This window comes from Odontesthes bonariensis, chromosome 13 (genome assembly GCF_027942865.1).
Source record: "Odontesthes bonariensis isolate fOdoBon6 chromosome 13, fOdoBon6.hap1, whole genome shotgun sequence".
NCBI lineage: Eukaryota > Metazoa > Chordata > Actinopteri > Atheriniformes > Atherinopsidae > Odontesthes > Odontesthes bonariensis.
The window spans coordinates 15,208,023-15,229,667 of record NC_134518.1 but is presented as its reverse complement, the minus strand read 5'-3'; the positions used below and the strand labels follow the sequence as shown (position 1 = coordinate 15,229,667).

Genomic DNA, 21,645 nt, shown 5'->3' with positions numbered 1-21,645 from the left:
CGTGACTGGTTAAAAACAGCCGGGAGCGCTCGATTTTTGCAAGCATGATTACAGGCTTTAGAGAAAGCTACAGAATTTGGGAATTTTCCTAAACAGCCCATTTAATATTCTACTTCCAGAATCCCAAAACAGTTCAAGCTAATATGACTAAATAAAGGTTGCCGACGGCAGCTTTAAGAGGTATGAATCAGCCTTTAGTTTAAATAGCTTATCAAAATCAGTCACTCATTTTTAAAACAGCAGCACAAAAAAAAGAAAAAAAAACACACCTTTGCGGCTTATTAAAAGAAAACTCCGGTATTTTCAACATTAAGCCTCTTTTCTGAGTCGTCTGCAATGTTTTAAAACCCCCCTCAGCGCTTTTTTGATGTAGGCCATGTTTGTAGTTCTCTCGCACCAGAAATGCTGCTAGGTGTATTGCATTTCCAGTGCGAGAGAACTACAAACATGTCTTCCTTCTCTCAGAAATGAGGCTTAATGTTGAAAATACCGGAGTTCTCCTTAAAAACGCATGTAATTTAAATACCGTCTACATTTGCTACACAATTATCAATAAAACAAAATCCTTTTTAATTTCAACCGAAGAAAAGTGAACAGACTGTATTGAAAATCGTCGTAGTACAGCGCCCCGTCCCTATCCACCATGTTGGCAGTATGCTAGCGTAAACACGCCAGTCTCCCCGTTCGTTTACATTGCAGCCTTTTGTTAGCAGCCATGCTATTAAACGCAGCACGAGGCACGCAAGCCACCGACAGCAAGCCACCGACAGCGACCCAAAAAACACAGTATTAACGCCCTTACCTTATACAGTTAATATTACATTAATTCATTCTTTCGTATATTCTCTTTACAAAAAGATTGATAGTTTCAAACTGAGTAATTTTTAATAAACTTCAAAGCATTAACTATCAAAACAGAATCACGGTCAACCTTAACTGATTAAAACAAAATAACTTAACAAAACTTACCTCGGAAAGATAAAGTCCAACAATCGAAGATTTGCAGAAAAATGAAGAAAAAGCGTTCAGCAGTTTTTCAACTGTTTGAAAACTTTAAGCTCACAAACGTCCAAGAAAGAACATTCATGAACTGAGAGCGGTTGACCAAACCCAACTATTTAAAGCAGGCGCGGCCAGCCCCAAAAGAATCACGTGATACAAAACACAGGCTATAGGAGGGTTTCACATGACGTCACAGTGCTGCATCGCGAGACTTAACTATGAATATAAACTCTTTGACACTCTTGGTTTCCAATAATAATCTGTAGCCTAATGGATATTTCACATGTTTCTGAACCCCATCACATTTTATGACGCCGGTTCGAATCCAGCTTGTGACATTACTTAGAGGGGATAGAGAATCCAAATCGTCTTTTCCCCGTTTTTGGTGTTAGTCCTGAGTCTCCCCGCTGTGGGGAGTACTCATGAAGTGCCAGCAAGTGTCAGAACCTCTGTTTCAAGTACTCGCCTTTTTAATATATATCCCCCTATCCATTTTTGTGAAAAAGTGACGTAACTTTTTCAGCAATCGCGCCCCCCCGCACCCAAGTCCACAGCCACTCCGTTTCAGACACGCCCCTTTGGCGAGAAACAGGAACTTGTGTACCTTCCGAGGCTGTAAAAGCGGACTACGATCAATACAAATTCTTCCCCCGGAAAGCAATGTTCGCAATCAATGGCTTTTATTTATTTTTAAAAGCTTCCCCAACCGCGGAGTTTTCCTTTGCGCTGCGCTGCGCATTTCACTGACTACAGTTTCACAAAGCTCCGTTCCGAGCAGCTCATGGTCAGTTCCGACAGGAACAGACCCAGACTGCAGCGAGCTGTGCGCACCGCTGAGAATGTGATGGGCTGCAGCCTCCCATCTATCCATGACCTGCACCTCTCCAAGACTATGGGGCGAGCAGGTCGGATCACAGCTGACCCTTCTCACGCTGCACATGGACTATTTGCACCACTCCCCTCGGGCAGGAGGCTTCGGTCCATTCGGACCAGAACCTCCCGTCACAAAAACAGTTTTTCCCCCTTGCAGTTGGACTTATGAACACTTCATAATCACCTCATAACCTGCCCCAGTCACTTTACCATCATTAAAATTGCACTAATGAAGCTGCACTGTTGTTGCTCTGTATATTGGATACTGTGTATTGTTGTACACACCTTGTACATTTTATATTCATACATTTTCTATTCTTTATTTTTTATCCTATGTTACATGTTTGAACCTTACGCCGCAGCAAATCCCTAGTTAGACCTTCGCAACTAGTGAACACTGTTCACTAACAATGGCAATAAAACGAATTCTGATTCTTATGAAACAAGCAACGGAAACTTGTATTTCATAATGAAGTTGCCAGATAAGCTCTGAAACGACGGAAAAAAACGCATTCTAAACCCAGCATAGTAACAGCTGTTTCAGAGAAATTTTTAGGGGGGTTCTGAGCCATTACATACCCAACCAATTTTTTGGGGATACATATCACATCACAGAACAAGGATTAATGCCCCATTCAACCATTCTCTATCACCTTTAATTATTTATATAACAGACAGTTGTTTATAAATGACTTCAGTTTTACCAGGTGTCCAAGTGTTCAATCATGAATTGCAAACTTATAAAATCTGATAAAACATGATTTTATTCAAATACGAGATTTGTCGCACGCTCCGCCCGGTGGACGGGTGCGGGAGACGCGTGCCGGCGTCGATGACCACGTCGGGGCGGCGGTGCCGGCGGTCAGGCGGTCGCCCGGCCGGAGCTGCGCTTGTTACCATGTTAGATTGCTTGTCGCGGGTTCGAACCCGACTTGAGATGTCCCTACATGTGTGTTGTTAAAAATTATATCTGTTTTTCCTGGTGTCCATGTGTTAATTCATGTGTTCCAAAACTTGTAAAATCTGATAAAAATGATTTTTTTCAAATACAAAAAATACTCAAAACTGTTATTTCTCTATAATGTGGCATATTGAATATTACACCACATAGCTTATAGTTTAACCCACTGCACAGGACTGAAGCAATGCATAAAGTTAAGAAGTTTTCAATAGATGAAACATATAAAATGTTAGACTTATATATTTTTATTACATTAATATAATAATTCCAAACCAAATTTGTATTTTTAAAACAATTGCATATGTTAGCCTCTAAATCTCACATGCATCATCCAATTTGCACCAAACTAGATGTGAATGACCTTTGTTAACATCTAAAGAGCCCAATAGGATTATATTGGAGTGTGACTGCAGTGCGCCCCCTAGATTATTTAAACAGCTATATCTCCCTGAGACATCATCCGATGTGCACCATATTTTTTGTGCATCATTACAAAGCAACACTTGACACATTGGCGTTGTTAATTTTTTACTTCACTAAACCCCGCCCCCACAAAACAGGAAGTGACAGTAACTCACGTCAGGAAGGTGAGATATCGCTCCAACTTTGAACACGTGCCACTGGTGTCGTACTGTCGTGGACTGAAGGCCATTTGGGAGATTCGTCGCACGCTCCGCCCGGTGGACGGGCACGGGAGACGCGTGACGACGTCGATGACCACGTCGGGGGGGCGGTGCCGGAGGTCAGGCGGTCGCAAGGCCGGAGCTGCGCTTGGCTGCGAGGGCCGTTATCACTGCTTGCAGTTCTTGTTATTATTATTCTTTTTCTTTTCCGCACGGAATCGCAAATGGGGATGCCTTAACGTATTCGAAAACTCCCGAAACTTTACCCAAAATTGTCCCCCGCGTGAAACTGCATGTTTTTAATGGAGTCGAAAGTGGGCGTGGCCAAACTGCTCTACAGCGCCACCTAACGTGAGATAGACCGAACCGTACGTCGTAGAGATCTGAAACTCGGTATGTACGTAGATCGCCTCAAATCAAGAACAAAAGTCTCTTGGAGGTATGCTCTAAAACGTACAAGGAGGCGGCCATTTTGGGTCAAAGGGCAAATTTTGGCCATTTTTCATATTTACACACCTCGCAGGAAAATTTTCACGCCCCAGGGATTTTGAGCTACGGACTTCATTTTTGGTCAGTATGCAGTTAAGGGATGGGGGAACAAAAGTTATCAGAAGACTTGAGTTTTTGAGCATGTTTAGGGGGCTTGGCCAAGCGGCGAACTTGAGGTACTCGCCAGTGTAAACGAAACGCTATATCTTTCACCTAAAAAGTTCAATCTGCACCAAACTTGGTATGAGTCATCCATGTTGGATGCATGTCAATCCTATGTGGTCATATGCTGACGTCATTTAAGCCCCGCCCCCTCAGAACAGGAAGTCACTTTTTTTACGTGGAAAGCTCCATTTCTGGCCCCCTTCACCTAATCAACATGATCTTGTGTCAGAATACAGATAACAAGTTGGTCTCACTTGCTTTAAAACGCCAACAGTTTTCAGTTGAAGGCGTGGCTATGGCTGCTTGGTGAAGTCAGACATCACGCCGTTACCATACGTTTGGCTCTAAATTCTACAGTTTTGAGCCGAGATGCACCAAACTCACTGGGATCGATCCTAATCCGCCCCCCAACAGGTGTGAGGTCCAATATTTGATGGGCGTGGCCTAATGCCTCCAGAGCGCCCCCTAGAAGATCTAAAAACATCAGCCCCAAGCCATCCTTTGAACGACAATCATGAAACTCAGCACACCTGTGCGTCTTGTCAGGACCTACAAAATAGTGTGGGCGTGGCTTAATGGCACATTCCAATCCCTCGCCGTTTGCATACGTTCGGCTCTAAATCTCACATGCATCATCCGATTTGCACCAAACTACATATGAATGACCTTTGTTAACCTCTAAAGAGCCCAATAGGATTATATTGGAGTGTGACTCCAGTGCGCCCCCTAGATAATATAAACAGCTATATCTCCTTGAGACATCATCCGATCTGCACCATATTTTTTGTGCATCATTACGGAGCAGCGCTTCACACGTTGGCATTGTACATTTCTGACGTCGCTAAACCCCGCCCCCACAAAACCAGGAAGTGACGGTAACTCCTGTCTGGAAGGTGAGATATCGCTCCAACTTTGAACACGTGCCACTGGTGTCGTAATGACGTGGACTGAAGGCGAATTGAGAGATTTGTCGCACGCTCCACCCGGTGGACCGGCGCGTGAGACGCGTGACGGCGTCGATGACCACGTCGGGGCGGCGGTGCCGGCGGTCAGGCGGTCGCAAGGCCGGAGCTGCGCTTGGCTGCGAGGGCCGTTATCACTGCTTGCAGTTCTTGTTATTCCTGTTTCTTTTCCGCGCGAAATCGCAAATGGGGATGCCTGAACGTATTCGAAAACTCCCGAAACTTTGCCCAAAATTGTCCCCCGCGTGAAACTGCATGTTTTTAATGGAGTCGAAAGTGGGCGTGGCCAAACTGCTCTACAGCGCCACCTAACGTGAGATAGACCGAACCGTATGTCGTAGAGATCTGAAACTCGGTATGTACGTAGATCGCCTCAAATCAAGAACAAAAGTCTCTTGGAGGTATGCTCTAAAACGTACAAGGAGGCGGCCATTTTGGGTCAAAGGGCAAATTTTGGCCATTTTTCATATTTACACACCTCGCAGGAAAATTTTCACGCCCCAGGGATTTTGAGCTACGGACTTCATTTTTGGTCAGTATGCAGTTAAGGGATGGGGGAACAAAAGTTATCAGAAGACTTGAGTTTTTGAGCATGTTTAGGGGGCTTGGCCAAGCGGCGAACTTGGCGTACTCGCCAGTGTAAACGAAATGCTATATCTTTCACCTAAAAAGTTCAATCTGCACCAAACTTGGTATGAGTCATCCATGTTGGATGCATGTCAATCCTATGTGGTCATATGCTGACGTCATTTAAGCCCCGCCCCCTCAGAACAGGAAGTCACTTTTTTTACGTGGAAAGCTCCATTTCTGGCCCCCTTCACCTAATCAACATGATCTTGTGTCAGAATACAGAAAACAAGTTGGTCTAACTTGCTTTAAAGCACCAAAAGTTTTCAGTTGAAGGCGTGGCTATGGCGGCTTGGTGAACTCAGACATCACGCCGTTACCATACGTTTGGCTCTAAATTCTACAGTTTTGAGCCGAGATGCACCAAACTCACTGGGATCGATCCTAATCCGCCCCCCAACAGGTGTGCAGTCAAATATTTGATGGGCGTGGCCTATAGCCTCCACAGCGCCCCCTAGAACAACTAAAAACATCAGCCCCAAGCCATGCTTTCACCGACAATCATGAAACTCAGCACACCTGTGCGTCTTGTCAGGACCTACAAAATAGTGTGGGCGTGGCGAGAATGGCACATTCCAATCCCTCGCCGTTTGCATACGTTCGGCTCTAAATCTCACATGCATCATCCGATTTGCACCAAACTAGATATGAATGACCTTTGTTCACATCTAAAGAGCCCAATAGGATTATATTGGAGTGTGACTCCATTGCGCCCCCTAGATAATATAAACAGCTATATCTCCTTGAGACATCATCCGATCTGCACCATATTTTTTGTGCATCAATACGGAGCGGCGCTTGAAACGTTGGCGTGGTATATTTCTGACGTCGCTAAACCCCGCCCCCACAAAACAGGAAGTGACGGTAACTCCTGTCTGGAAGGTGAGATATCGCTCCAACTTTGAACACGTGCCACTGGTGTCGTACTGACGTGGACTGAAGGCGATTTGGGAGATTTGTCGCACGCACCGCCCGGTTGACGGGCGCGGGAGACGCTTGACGGCGTCGATGACCACGTCGGGGCGGCAGTGCCGGTGGTCAGGCGGTCGCATGGCCGGAGCTGCGCTTGGCTGCGAGGGCCGTTATCACTGCTTGCAGTTCTTGTTAGGCCCGAGCAGCTAAGCGCTGCGAAGGCCTATTGTATCTGAAGGATTTCACTATTCTTATTATTATTATTATTATTATTCATCTTCTTTTTCTTCTCCACGCGGAATCGCGAATGGGGAGGCCTGAACGTATTCGAAAACTCCCGAAACTTTACCCAAAATTGTCCCCCGCGTGAAATCACATGTTTTTAATGGAGTCGAAATTGGGCGTGGCCAAACTGCTCTACAGCGCCACCTAACGTGAGATAGACCGAACCGTATGTCGTAGAGATCTGAAACTCGGTATGTATGTAGATCGCCTCAAATCAAGAACAAAAGTCTCTTGGAGGTATGCTCTAAAACGTACAAGGAGGCGGCCATTTTGGGTCAAAGGGCAAATTTTGGCCATTTTTCATATTTACACACCTCGCAGGAAAATTTTCACGCCCCAGGGATTTTGAGCTACGGACTTCATCTTTGGTCAATATGCAGTTAAGGGATGGGGGAACAAAAGTTATCAGAAGACTTGAGTTTTTGAGCATGTTTAGGGGGCTTGGCCAAGCGGCGAACTTGGCGTACTCGCCAGTGTAAACGAAACGCTATATCTTTCACCTAAAAAGTTTATTCTGCACCAAACTTGGTATGAGTCATCCATGTTGGATGCATGTCAATCCTATGTGGTCATATGCTGACGTCATCTAAGCCCCGCCCCCTCAGAACAGGAAGTCACTTTTTTTACTTGGAAAGCTCCATTTCTGGCCCCCTTCACCTAATCAACATGATCTTGTGTCAGAATACAGATAACAAGTTGGTCTAACTTGCTTTAAAGCACCAAAAGTTTTCAGTTGAAGGCGTGGCTATGGCGGCTTGGTGAAGTTAGACATCACGCCGTTACCATACGTTTGGCTCTAAATTCTACAGTTTTGAGCCGAGATGCACCAAACTCACTGGGATCGATCCTAATCCACCCCCCAACAGGTGTGCAGTCCAATATTTGATGGGCGTGGCCTAATGCCTCCACAGCGCCCCCTAGAAAAACTAAAAACATCAGATCCAAGCCATGCTTTCACCGACAATCATGAAACTCAGCACACCTGTGCGTCTTGTCAGGACCTAAAAAATACTGTGGGCGTGGCTTAATGGCACATTCCAATCCCTCGCCGTTTGCATACGTTCGGCTCTAAATCTCACATGCATCATCCGATTTGCACCAAACTGGATATGAATGACCTTTGTTAACATCTAAAGAGCCCAATAGGATTATATTGGAGTTTGACTCCATTGCGCCCCCTAGATAATATAAACAGCTATATCTCCTTGAGACATCATCCGATCTGCACCATATTTTTTGTGCATCATTACGGAGCAACGCTTGACACGTTGGGGTTGTATATTTCTGAAGTCGTTAAACCCCGCCCCCACAAAACAGGAAGTGACAGTAACTCCTGTCTGGAAGGTGAGATATCGCTCCAACTTTGAACACGTGCCACTGGTGTGGTACTGACGTGGACTGAAGGCGATTTGGGAGATTCGTCGAACGCTCCGCCCGGTGGACGGGCGCGGGAGACGCGGGACGGCGTCGATGACCACGTCGGGGCGGCGGTGCCGGCGGTCAGGCGGTCGCAAGGCCGGAGCTGCGCTTGGCTGCGAGGGCCGTTATCACTGCTTGCAGTTCTTGTTATTATTATTCTTTTTCTTTTCCGCACGGAATCGCAAATGGGGATGCCTTAACGTATTCGAAAACTCCCGAAACTTTACCCAAAATTGTCCCCCGCGTGAAACTGCATGATTTTAATATACCCGAAAGTGGGCGTTACCAAACTGCTCTATAGCGCCACCTAACGTGAGATAGCCCGAACCGTATGTCGTAGAGATCTGAAACTCGGTATGTATGTAGATCGCCTCAAATCAAGAACAAAAGTCTCTTGGAGGTATGCTCTAAAACGTACAAGGAGGCGGCCATCTTGGGTCAAAGGGCAAATTTTGGCCATTTTTCATATTTACACACCTCGCAGGAAAATTTTCACGCCCCAGGGATTTTGAGCTAGAGACTTCATTTTTGGTCAGTATGCAGTTAAGGGATGGGGGCACAAAAGTTATCAGAAGACTTGAGTTTTTGAGCATGTTTAGGGGGCTTGGCCAAGCGGCGAACTTGGCGTACTCGCCAGTGTAAACGAAATGCTATATCTTTCACCTAAAAAGTTCAATCTTCACCAAACTTGGTATGAGTCATCCATGTTGGATTTATGTCAATCCTATGTGGTCATATGCTGACGTCATCTAAGCCCCGCCCCCTCAGAACAGGAAGTCACTTTTTTTCCTTGGAAAGCTCCATTTCTGGCCCCCTTCACCTAATCAACATGATCTTGTGTCAGAATACAGATAACAAGTTGGTCTCACTGGCTTTAAAGCACCAACAGTTTTCAGTTGAAGGCGTGGCTATGGCAACTTGGTGAAGTCAGACATCACGCCGTTACCATACGTTTGGCTCTAAATTCTACAGTTTTGAGCCGAGATGCACCAAACTCACTGGGATCGATCCTAATCCGCCCCCCAACAGGTGTGAGGTCCAATATTTGATGGGCGTGGCCTAATGCCTCCACAGCGCCCCCTAGAACATCTAAAAACATCAGCCCCAAGCCATGCTTTCACCGACAATCATGAAACTCAGCACACCTGTGCGTCTTGTCAGGACCTACAAAATAGTGTGGGCGTGGCTTAATGGCACATTCCAATCCCTCGCCGTTTGCATACGTTCGGCTCTAAATCTCACACGCATCATCCGATTTGCACCAAACTAGATATGAATGACCTTTGTTAACATCTAAAGAGCCCAATAGGATTATATTGGAGTTTGACTCCACTGCGCCCCCTATATCATGTAAACAGCTATATCTCCTTGAGACATCATCCGATCTGCACCATATTTTTTGTGCATCATTACGGAGCAGCGCTTCACACGTTGGCATTGTATATTTCTGACGTCGCTAAACCCCACCCCCACAAAACAGGAAGTGACGGTAACTCCTGTCTGTTAGGTGGCATATCGCTCCAACTTTGAACACATGTCACTGGTGTCGTACTGTCGTGGACTGAAGGCGATTTGGGAGATTCGTCGCACGCTCCGCCTGGTGGACGGGCGCGGGAGACGTGTGACGGCGTTGGTGACCACGTCGGGGTGGCGGTGCCGGCGGTCAGGCGGTCGCAAGGCCGGAGCGGCGCTTGGCTGCGAGGGCCGTTATCACTGCTTGCAGTTCTTGTTATTATTCATCTTCTTCATCTTTTCCGCGCGGAATCGCGAATGGGGATGCCTGAACGTATTCGAAAACTCCCCAAACTTTACCCAAAATTGTCCCCCGCGTGAAATCACATGTTTTTAATGTACTCGAAAGTGGGCGTCGCCAAACTGCTCTACAGCGCCACCTAACGTGAGATAGACCGAACCGTACGTCGTAGAGATCTGAAACTCGGTATGTACGTAGATCCCCTCAAATCAAGAACAAAAGTCTCTTGGAGGTATGCTCTAAAACGTACAAGGAGACGGCCATCTTGGGTCAAAGGGCAAATTTTGGCCATTTTTCATATTTACACACCTCGCAGGAAAATTTTCACGCCCCAGGGATTTTGAGCTACAGACTTCATTTTTGGTCAGTATGCAGTTAAGGGATGGGGGAACAAAAGTTATCAGAAGACTTGAGTTTTTGAGCATGTTTAGGGGGCTTGGCCAAGCGGCGAACTTGGCGTACTCGCCAGTGTAAACGAAACGCTATATCTTTCACCTAAAAAGTTTAAACTGCACCAAACTTGGTATGAGTCATCCATGTTGGATGCATGTAAATCCTATGTGGTCATATGCTGACGTCATCTAAGCCCCGCCCCCTCAGAACAGGAAGTCACTTTTTTTACTTGGAAAGTTCCATTTCTGGCCCCCTTCACCTAATCAACATGATCTTGTGTCAGAATACAGATAACAAGTTGGTCTAACTTGCTTTAAAGCACCAAAAGTTTTCAGTTGAAGGCGTGGCTATGGCTGCTTGGTGAAGTCAGACATCACGCCGTTACCATACGTTTGGCTCTAAATTCTACAGTTTTGAGCCGAGATGCACCAAACTCACTGGGATCGATCCTAATCCGCCCCCCAACAGGTATGCAGTCCAATATTTGATGGGCGTGGCCTAATGCCTCCACAGCGCCCCCTAGAACAACTAAAAACATTAGCCGCAAGCCATGCTTTCACCGAAAATCATGAAACTCAGCACACCTGTGCATCTTGTCAGGACCTACAAAATAGTGTGGGCGTGGCGAGAATGGCACATTCCAATCCCTCGCCGTTTGCATACGTTCGGCTCTAAATCTCACATGCATCATGCGATTTGCACCAAACTAGATATAAATGACCTTTGTTAACCTCTAAAGAGCCCAATAGGATTATATTGGAGTTTGACTCTAGTGCGCCCCCTAGATCATTTAAACAGCTATATCTCCTTGAGACATCATCCGATCTGCACCATATTTTTTGTGCATCATTACGGAGCTGCGCTTGACATGTTGGCGTGGTATATTTCTGACGTCGCTAAACCCCGCCCCCACAAAACAGGAAGTGACGGTAACTCCTGTCTGGAAGGTGAGATATCGCTCCAACTTTGAACACGTATCACTGGTGTCGTACTGTCGTGGACTGAAGGCGATTTGGGAGATTCGTCGCGCGCTCCGCCTGGTGGACGGGCGCGGGAGACGAGTGACGGCGTCGGTGACCAAGTCGGGGCGGCGGTGCCGGCGGTCAGGCGGTCGCAAGGCCGGAGCTGCGCTTGGCTGCGAGGGCCGTTATCACTGCTTGCAGTTCTTGTTTTTTATTGTTTTAGTTAACTTTGTATTTAAAACACCTTGGCTTTTAAACGAGGCTTTATTGCCATACAGCTTTCACCTTTTGAATCTGTCTGTGCGTGTAATCATGCAGAAATCGGGTGCTGATGACACCTAAAGTAGCAGGCGAAAAAAACACGGAGCCCATTTTTTTTCTCACAGAAACACTTTCTGTCATGCTCAAATTAACCAGAATTGCAGAGCAAACTGTGATCTTTGTGTCTTCTTAATTTGCATCAAGGAACTTAACACACCAGGAGTACATTGTTGTGATATTACTGTCTGTGTAGCTGTGCGCATTCAACCTGGCACATGGCCTGGAAACTGTGCAACAACTCATGTGACTCGCCCAGAATCAGACGATCTGAATGTGTCAACCAATCTCAACAGGACTGCTGAAGCCAAAAAGTGGCCAATTCTAGTCACTGGCAGTTTGATTTTTGTCCACCTCTATACGCACCTGCTGCAAAAGTTCCTATTGTCCATAAGTGCTGTGTTAAAAGAAGAACAGCAGTGTTTCTGATACAAATCATCTACAAACCAAAGTAAGTTAATGTGCCCGCATGTTGTCTAAATTAGAAAAGCTGCAAATGTCAAGTTTGAGGACATGGTGTCATAACACCGTATTCTAATGACAGTTTTGTTGTTAATTTGTTTGTCATTAAAATGTTAATTGAGAGGCAGCCAGTTTCAGCTCATAGATAAGACTCTGAGAGTAAACTGATTATTGTTGGGTTTTTGGCTAAACAGCTCAGATCTGTAAATGATCCTATTTGGAAACATTCCAAAGGTTTGTAAGGGCCGAAACTAAAGAAAATGAATCAGATAAGTATATTCGAGTATTATTTTGACTGTTGTAGGTGAGTGAAACTGTGTTGTTAGTTAGATAGTTCAACTTTCTGTATGCCATTCTTTGCATCACACTTTGATGCCAAAAAATGGTTAATCACATTTGTTACCACTATATAGTTTTTCTGTGTCAATTACTCAGTCAACTCTCATCTTCAGTGACTGATCAAAAGCAGGGAAATGTGCTGAGAAAGTGTTTTGATCCACGTTTGTCTTCAGAGAGGAATCCTACTCTGATGGGTTTCACTTCATAAATGATAGACAGTTCTGTTGCAGCAATCTCTCATTTCTTTCCTCATCTGAAGACAGGTGGAGCAGCAAGCTGAGGGAAACACTTTTTTTCATTTCTGTCTCATTTTGCACTTTCTGTGCTGCGGCTCATTGCTGCCGGGACCTGAACCCAACATCTATAAGATCTGAGACATTTGGTTTATACGCTCTTGCACTTTTTGTCCTTTTCTTGACATCATTTATCAAATAGTTTGATGAATTCTAAACCCGCAGACTTCTGTTTTGGTATCTTGCCACTTAGCTGATGTGGTGTTGGATATGAAACCTGAAGGTGATTCAAAGTAGTTTCCCTCTTCCTTCTAGTACCACCACACACTCGCCGTGTTCCTGATAAATTCTGAAAAAAAAAGAAAAAACAGTCGCCTGTTGTGGAGGGAGATTACACCGAAGTTTGGTATGCAGAACATTTAATCTGGGATGAGTTATGATTCCCGTTTATTTCCATTGAAGTCCGGTTTTCTTATCTTGGTTGGTGTGGAAAGGAAATTTGGCTGTTGTTTTCTTCTGATAAGCCTAACTTCTGCATTTCCTTTTTTATTGCTCCCATCAGTAATTTATTTACCTTTATTGTGGTGAGTCATGTCCTCACTGGAGGTAAATGGTACCAAGAGGCATAACCACATCTACAAGGATCCAAAGTGCAACTTGTTTTTAGGGGGGTTACATCGGTTTATTTTGCTTGTCCACCACAATCTTATCACCCACTGTGGCTGTTTTTTGTTTTGACGTTATTTGAATTCTGAGATAAGCATCCCTCTGGCAAAATTGGCCCAAATTAGTGGTGTGTTTTAAGAGAATGCTCTGTCACCATGCTCCTCTGATGAATGCAACCTTTTACAATGTAGATGTGCTTAGCTGCTGGCTCGTCTGATTTGCCCAAATTGGTTTTTAGTGGCTGTCGGTGCTTATTAAGGTCGCACAAGAGAAGTGACCTCAGTCTGAATGCCTTTAATGCCTAATCAGATCCAGCAAAAATTACCAACAAGTTTGTTTCGGTTGAGGAGGATTCTGTCACATTTTAAACCGTAATAATGAACAGTAGGATTTGTGTTAAAGCTTAGTACTATCCAGTAATACATGATCTCATTTATCCTTATGTCAGGAAATTCTTTTTTTTAGTTGCATCAAATTTGAAGTGAATTCTCTTAGATACACAAAATGATGTTTCAAAGCAGTCGTTTACATAATCAGAATATATTTTGACATCCAACATCTTAGTCTAAGGGGGGAATGGTTCAAGTTTAAAATGATTACTTTTATTTTAAAAGCTGTGAATATTTTAATAACTTTTGATAATTAATAACTATTCATTCATAAAGGACATTGATCTCCCCTCATTGTGCTCATCGTGTTATTGGCACCTGCTTGGAGAGGAATTTACCTCTTCCACTATAGCCTCTCTAAATATACTGCGTGTCGAGTGAAGCGTCAAATCAATATTGAGTTGATATTGTGTGTTATATGATTTGGAGAGTTGGATCAAGGCAAAGTTTTTATGAGAACTCATACCATTAGCAACTTTGAACTTGAGCTGAAATTGTTTTGTTGTTTGAGGAATTGATTTGTCAACAGAAGAACTAAACTGTTTTTGACAACTGAATTAAATAGCTTCGCTATGATCGTCATAAATGTTTTGTATATTCTGACTTTTTGTGTGGAAGAAATTAGAAATCGATAATAAAAATGATTAGTTTCCTCGCCTTAAAGAAAAGCGCTCCAAAAGTGTTGGCTGCAGAACAGCTGCAGCAGACACTGGTGACCTTAGATGGTTATTTTGCCAACTGTGCGAGGAATATCCATCCAAGATAGCTCCAAGCTGGCTGAATCACTGGCATTTTCATCAGCACCGCACAAAATTCCACTGTATTTGCTGAGCTGATTGGTCTGCGCAGCCAGTGTTGGTCTTTTCTTGTGGTTGATTTTCAGGAAGTTTAAACAGATTCGTGGTGACAGTGTTTATCAAAACTGCCGACTGATTTAAACATAGGTTCACAGCTGGGATTACCTTTAACAACAGACACAAAGAAAACTTCCAAGTCCGGCATCAGCCTCTCTTTGCAAGTCGTTTTCAATTGTACGCAGCAGAGCAACGACCAAAGGAACCAGCAGGCTCCTGTCATTCCTGGTTTTCAGGGCAGTCTGTTCTCTTTCTGCCTGTCTTTTATTTTCCACGTTTCGTTGTCAGTTTGATATAACTCCTTCTCTGTGGATTAAGCACTGAATATTGCTCAAAGTCAAGGACGCTTCCTTGGTAGGATGGATATTTCGAAGTTGCGTCCTACTTGGGCTATGAGAGTCTTTCTGTGGATTCGAGAAACACCTATTTGAACAGTCTTAACACATGGGCAGCCGTCAGGGCCACAGTCCCACCAACATTTACACTCTACACAGTTGAAAAATTGACATAGCTGTTAATTAGGTATTAGTTGTTATTCAGCTACCTAACAGCCATTTATATTGGTAAATTATACTTTGATGGATCACATTACAATCCCAAAAACCTTGGTGAAAACAAGTGTATTCCATTTAAATGTATATTGCAGTGACTTATCCTCTGACTGCAGCATCTTTGGCATGCTCAAAGGATTATGTTTTTTTTTTTTTTTTAAGAAAACAGAAGCATTCTTGAAATTTCACAAGATGAGGACAAATATGTTGAAGGATCCTTGAAGGTACTGTTGCACCTCGATTCGGTATTTCAACTTCACTGGAGCAGAGTCTGTTAGCAGACGGCCAGACATGACCAAACCGGGTGAATGGTGCATGGTAAGCATGGCTCAGGATGTTGAACGGATGGTCCACCGACCCCTGGGTTTTTGGCTTGATCCTACGATCCCCTGTACATATGCTGAACTGTACAAACTCCATAAACCCAACTAATTACACTCCTTTATAGTTTCAGCAGGAATTGTTAATTCTGGCCTACTTCTGTCTTCATGGGGCGGGGTGATTATCAGTTGCATCCCACTGCTGTTTATCCAGAGAGTCAGCCTGTGTCTCTTTACAAAAACATTGGAAATAGTTCTCGGGTTTAACAAAATACTTTTTTCACCATTAATTTTTCTTATCAGTTTGAACAATTATGTTATGTAAAAGTATTATTGCAAGATTTTACACAGAATTTGAAGTTGGAATGGAATGGGATATCGTATCTCCGGCAACAGGCTCGTGACAGCGATGCGAGACAAGCACGAGGCGAACAGTCACCTTGTGCCAAGCACTTTGTTAGTTATCTGGTACTGCGGCATGGAATGAGCAGATAAAACAATTCTAAAGAGGAAATGATTCTGTCCATAATCAGATTTATTTACGCAGCCCACTGAGGAAGATTGATGTCTTATCTGTGGTTGTGGATTTCAATTCTCTTTGCTACAATGCAGATAAACAATCAGTCTGCTGTCTCCAGAGGTCTTTTAATTGCCTGTGTGTGTGTGTTTCTCTTTGCATGTTTTGTCTATCAGCATATTTCTGACAACTGAGACGCTGTTGTCTCAGGGTAAAGTCAAAGTCACCGTCTCTCTCCCCCAGTTTCTTCCATGACTATTTTTCATGGCTGTTAAGTGCCAGACATATGCTCTCACATCTTGGTGAATAGCAATTGAGAAATGGAGCTCAAGCAGAGATCAAACTACTGGTGTTGCTCCCATCTTGCTGGGAGACATGTTTTCTCCTCTCTCTTGAGAAAGAGAGTCGGACACCATTTTGACTGAGAAGGCTCGTTGTAGCTTTTACCTTGGAGTTGTTTTATTAACATTCTGAGCTGGTGTGTCTCTTTGTTAGTACAAAATATTAGTATGCATCCAAAGTTTGTACAGTGATGAATCGATCTGTTAATTTAGTTTGTCAGTGAACAACAGTGGAGCACAGTGTATCTGTTCACAAGGGTGGGAAGCACTCATTCCTTGTATGTAGGTCTATTATTCACGTGCAACATTATGTTAATGCCTTAGTATGCCTGGGATAAAGAATATCTTAGTCTATTCGCTATCATCTGTTAATGAGGTATATGGATGCTGAAGTTCACTGTAGTTTCCATGGTAGCCAGTAAATTTGATGGCAGTGACTGCAAACTATGGCATTGGGATTTACTCTTATGTACAGGGAATAAGGAGGGAAAAACTCTAGATCTTAAAATAGGTCAGCTAAAAAAGGTGTGAAAGCTGAACCTTTGAATTACCCGCTGAGTCTGTTGCATAGAAGTTAACAAAATGCTCCTTTTTCTCTCTCATATTCACAGCAAAAATGTTGATAGACAGCTCTCGTATTTTCTGGGAATGAAAGATTTTGTGACTTGTTATCAAGTCAGTCTCATTCCTGAGGAGATGGCTATGACAGAGTGCTAGGCAAGATCTGAGAGAGATTACCCCCCACATCCTCCCCTACTTAGACAGCTCATCTTATTATCTCCTGAAATGGCAAGGTTACAGTACCTACAGGTGCAGAGGAGGGTGAGTTGTTAGCTTTTTATCTTTAAACCAGCCAATCTTAACAGAGAGTCACAGAAGTCATCAGACTCTGCAAGGGATAAACATGTTATGTGTACAAATCTTGCAATTCAGGCAAAGTAATTAGACAAGGAAACTGGAGAATGTTAAGGTATATTAGATTTGTTTAATGGACTTGGAGAAATACTGTGAAATAACAACCATGGTTACCTCTGGCATTAATATAAATTTTATGAGCAGGTTTTAAGCCGATCTCCAGCCGAGCCTTGAGAAGATGTTGCTTTGTCAGTCAGCACACGTTTAGCATAAATCTCTCACTTCTCCTTTTTGTGCAGCCACCTTGAATCTCCATTTCAATCACATTGCACTACAGCTAGATTGTCTCCTGTTTCTAAAGTGTTGGATTTGATCTTCAGGCTAGTTCAGTTGGATTTGTCTTGTTAACGAGTTTAGAGATCAGATTTTTTTTGTTCTTATATCTACTTTAGGTGATTGTAGGGAAACTCGTGAGAAGAGAACTTTTTTCACCTTTCTTGACTTAATTCATTGCAGCTCATATTTGAATAACAGCTGTTTGGAAATGAGAAGGGTTGATACCTTTATTTAAAATTCAAACATTGATCCAAAAGTGGAAAACATTCAAACCATAATGATCCACTTGAATTTCAACTCCATGGTCTTTAAGCAGAGTAGACTCTCATGTGTTGGGCTCTTAACCGGAGAAATGATCTATGGCCAGGCTCTGTTAAGTTTGTAAAAAGTAGCTTTTTAACTCTTCAAGGACAAAAAAAACACTCCTATGTTAGCTTGCTGCACAAGTGTGGCAGTGCAGGAGCAACAGACCAGTGGCGCAAGTGTTCAAACTTTTACTACTATTACCTACTATTACTCAGTCAGCTTGAGCAGTTTGTCACAAGAGACTTGTAAAAATGCCATCACCTACACCTGAAACCTGTGTACGCTCTGAACCTGCGCACTAATCCATTGTTATTATCATAAAAAAAGTGAGAGCAATTTTTTTTAAACCGTCATATCACTTTTGAGAAATATACGGGCTGTCTGTTTCACTTAGAATAGTGCAAAAAATATGGAGTTAATACAAGGCTCTGGTGAAAAGACTTCTCTTTTCTACTGCAGAGCAAAGCTGAAATAAAGACCAACAACTACGCTAACACAACTAAGAGCAGCCCACAGCTTAAAATGTTGTAAATATTTATGAGACTGACCCCAAGTAGCAGCAAAACATTATAACATGTAGCCATGTATTTGTTGGGGACCAGCTGAGAGCCTACAGAGGTCCATGTTCGGCCATGTCCATGTTCAGATGGACTGTTTAATAAAAGAAATGGAAAAATATGTGGATGAGAGCAGCTTTATTGGGAATTTGGATATATAAATGTACACTTACGCATTACTGTTTTATGATTTCATACGATTTTGGTCTGACTAACATTTAGTTTTTCATTTAAAAGTCAGGTTTTGGTCAAACTAACGCAATCATTTATTGGCTGTCATCTACTTGTGTCCATTCAGTAAGCACAATCGCCCTGACTCGCTTTTATCAATGAATTATTTTAAACAAAACCATTTAAATCCTCATATTTTTGATGAGGAAATGTTTTTTACTCTTCCTGCTGGAAATAAAGTCATGCTGCTTATGGTCCTTTCAATATTGGTCAGAAAAGAATGCTGAGGTCTTAAATCAGCTTAGGAAAACTAGTTTGATGACTTCATCATAAGCTTTTGATGTGAAGCACAGCAACTAAAAACAGGTACAAATAATGGAACTGTGGCCTGTCTGCCAGCTGCATCATAAAGACAGAATTGGCTTTTTGCTCGACAGAAGAGGCTGAAATGATTATGTAATTCAAAACAGCTTACCACACTGTGAAATACATTCCCAGAGTTCTGTTGAATTGAATTTGCTGCAACACCGTGTTTGCAGTGTTCTCACATTCATACTTTTCACAACTGAATTCTTGACAAATTATATGATAAAACAATTGATGATCTAGAAATACACAGTTTAAGGGATTAATTTTATCTACTGTCTCTTAGGAAAAATAACTCCAACTTACTTTTTCTTTCACAGCACAACCTCCCCGCGTGACATTTGCTCTTTCGTGAGAAAACAGCAGTTTGGTATTTCTGTAAATTGTCTATTTTTATTTTTATTTTTTTTTCCACCGACGCATGTTATCAGTAATTCATTTAAGATGGAAAAGATTAATTTCGTGTCAGGAAGTTAATTTAAGTGGTGCTCATAAGTTATGTGCTGATGCACCTAAATGAAAATGCTATGAGGAAAAAAAAACAGTTTGGAGCTCTGCATCATCAATGAAACACAATTCCACCACAGAATATGTCGGCTGCATCAGTAAGATAGCACAGTATATGGAAATGTATTGATGTACCGAGTCACACCTACAGAGGGGCATCACCTGCGGTTATGCCAAGTTTTAAAGAGCAAATCAGAGAGGCAGTGATGATGGTTCATAAAACGCTACATATTTATTCAGCTCTGTGTTTAACTTATTCCTACATTCTGAGATTTTTTTTTTTTTTAATTCAGAAAACCCTTTTCCTCTTCGGAAATCTTTGTCGCCTTTAATTCATATTTTCTGGAGCACAAAATGGCTGCTGTCGGAGGCTTGCTTGCATGCTGCATGTGCTGTGTGCAACTGCGCTCAATAGGGAGTAAATGCAACATCGTAAATCAGAGAGCTCTCCACGGTTATGAATGTGACCTAGGTCGGCTTTTGTGCACAAACATTTACCCTGGTCTTGTGTACCACGATACTACCGTCCCACAGAGACAAACAGGGGATCAGGACCCTCATTGGGAATGCTCCGAGCTGCTGGAACTTATTCAAGGGTTTGGGCTGTGTTGCAAGTACAGGGTATGGTATTTGGATTTGCGTTACATGACCAGTCACACAAATCCTAGTGTTTAGCCACTTTTGCTATCGGACAAAAGGATCCACATCGTGTATTTTTGTGTGTGTATAAGATATTTCCTTAGCACTAAATTGTTATCCAACACTTTTTACCATCATAGTTTAACAGCCCTTAACCTTCCTGAAAAGGCTCAATAGATATTTTTTATATGTTTTTTTATTTTTATTAAACTTATTCATACGATGCATTACTTCCATTGTATCACAATGTTCACTAGCTTCTATTATGCTTTTTACTTAATTAGGCAAATTGCACTCAGTCATTCGGAGAAAGCAAATGGCATAAACCAGACGTAAAGTTAATTGCTTCAGAACAAAGTTAAGTCTTTTAATTAACCTCTAAACAAAGGCAGTCACATTGGAGTTGAATGAGATGCACGTGTGGAGCAAATCAACAGCTTTAGAAGATATTCAAACAAATTATTAGATTACTTTGCAATTTTAAAAACATTCAGTCAAATCTGCGTAATAGCCTATTCATTTTGAGCATCGAGCAGGCGTCGGAGAAGTGCAGCCATGATTAATAAACATCTGTTCGAGATGTAAAGAACCAACAAACACCAGGCAAGAGCACAGAGGAATTGTTTGCTAATGCCTCTTAATGCACATACTGCAGGTCAGCCGCGTGGAAGAAAACATCATAAATCAAAATTGCCCCCTATATATCTTTTATTCAGGCAATGCATCATAATATTTTCATAGCTGCATTTACGTCTGTGCTTTGTTGCCTGCAGAGTCATATCAGCCCCTTTGTATTTTTTATTTTTGGATTTATAACTCCTGTTTACAGATGCAACCTTTATATTCAACATCAGCACTGATAGAACCTGCACAGGAAATTATATGAAAAAAGCACGGAAACAAAACAAGTCTCTCATCATAATTTGACGTTTTTCCAATTATTCATCCTAATTTATAAGTGCGTAATATTCTTTGTTGATTAATGTGATGTTTTCTTGAATATTTTTGATTAATGAAAGGTCACAAACGGCAACAAATAGGCTTTTGAGAATCCAAAAGGCCAAGCTGATGTATTCTGATTCCGGATTATTTGTCCGTCAGCCCATTAATTGATTTATTGACTAATTATTTCAAGTCCCCAGCAAAGTGCTTCCTGTTTTGTGTAAGTGATGGGTTAATATTTCAAAGATGTACAGTCCAAAATTCACATTAATCCACATATATCCTTTTAGCCATGTTAGTCTAGGAGACTGGATGTCTAAAAGAGTACCAATATATGTGGATCTTATTGAAGCTGATGACATTAGCTGACCTGAATTATCTTTTTTAACTAGCTGTTTAATGTTCAGACTTCATTGCTTTTCGAAAAGCTCCTGAATTGCACAAGGGATAGAAACCCAGCAGCTTTACAGCGCATTTAAGTACCTTAAAGAAATGGTGCAATAACATGTTAAATTGTGTCTCCTTCAAGGGAAAAGCAAGTTTAAACTTT

The 21,645-nt window shown here is 42.6% G+C and overlaps 1 protein-coding gene across 6 annotated transcripts in view; it reads left to right on the top strand.

Moving 5' to 3' along the window:
• unc5a (unc-5 netrin receptor A) overlaps nt 1-21,645 on the top strand; it is a 260,234-nt gene that overhangs the window by 136,827 nt on the left and 101,762 nt on the right. The gene's annotated exons all lie outside the window — the stretch shown is intronic.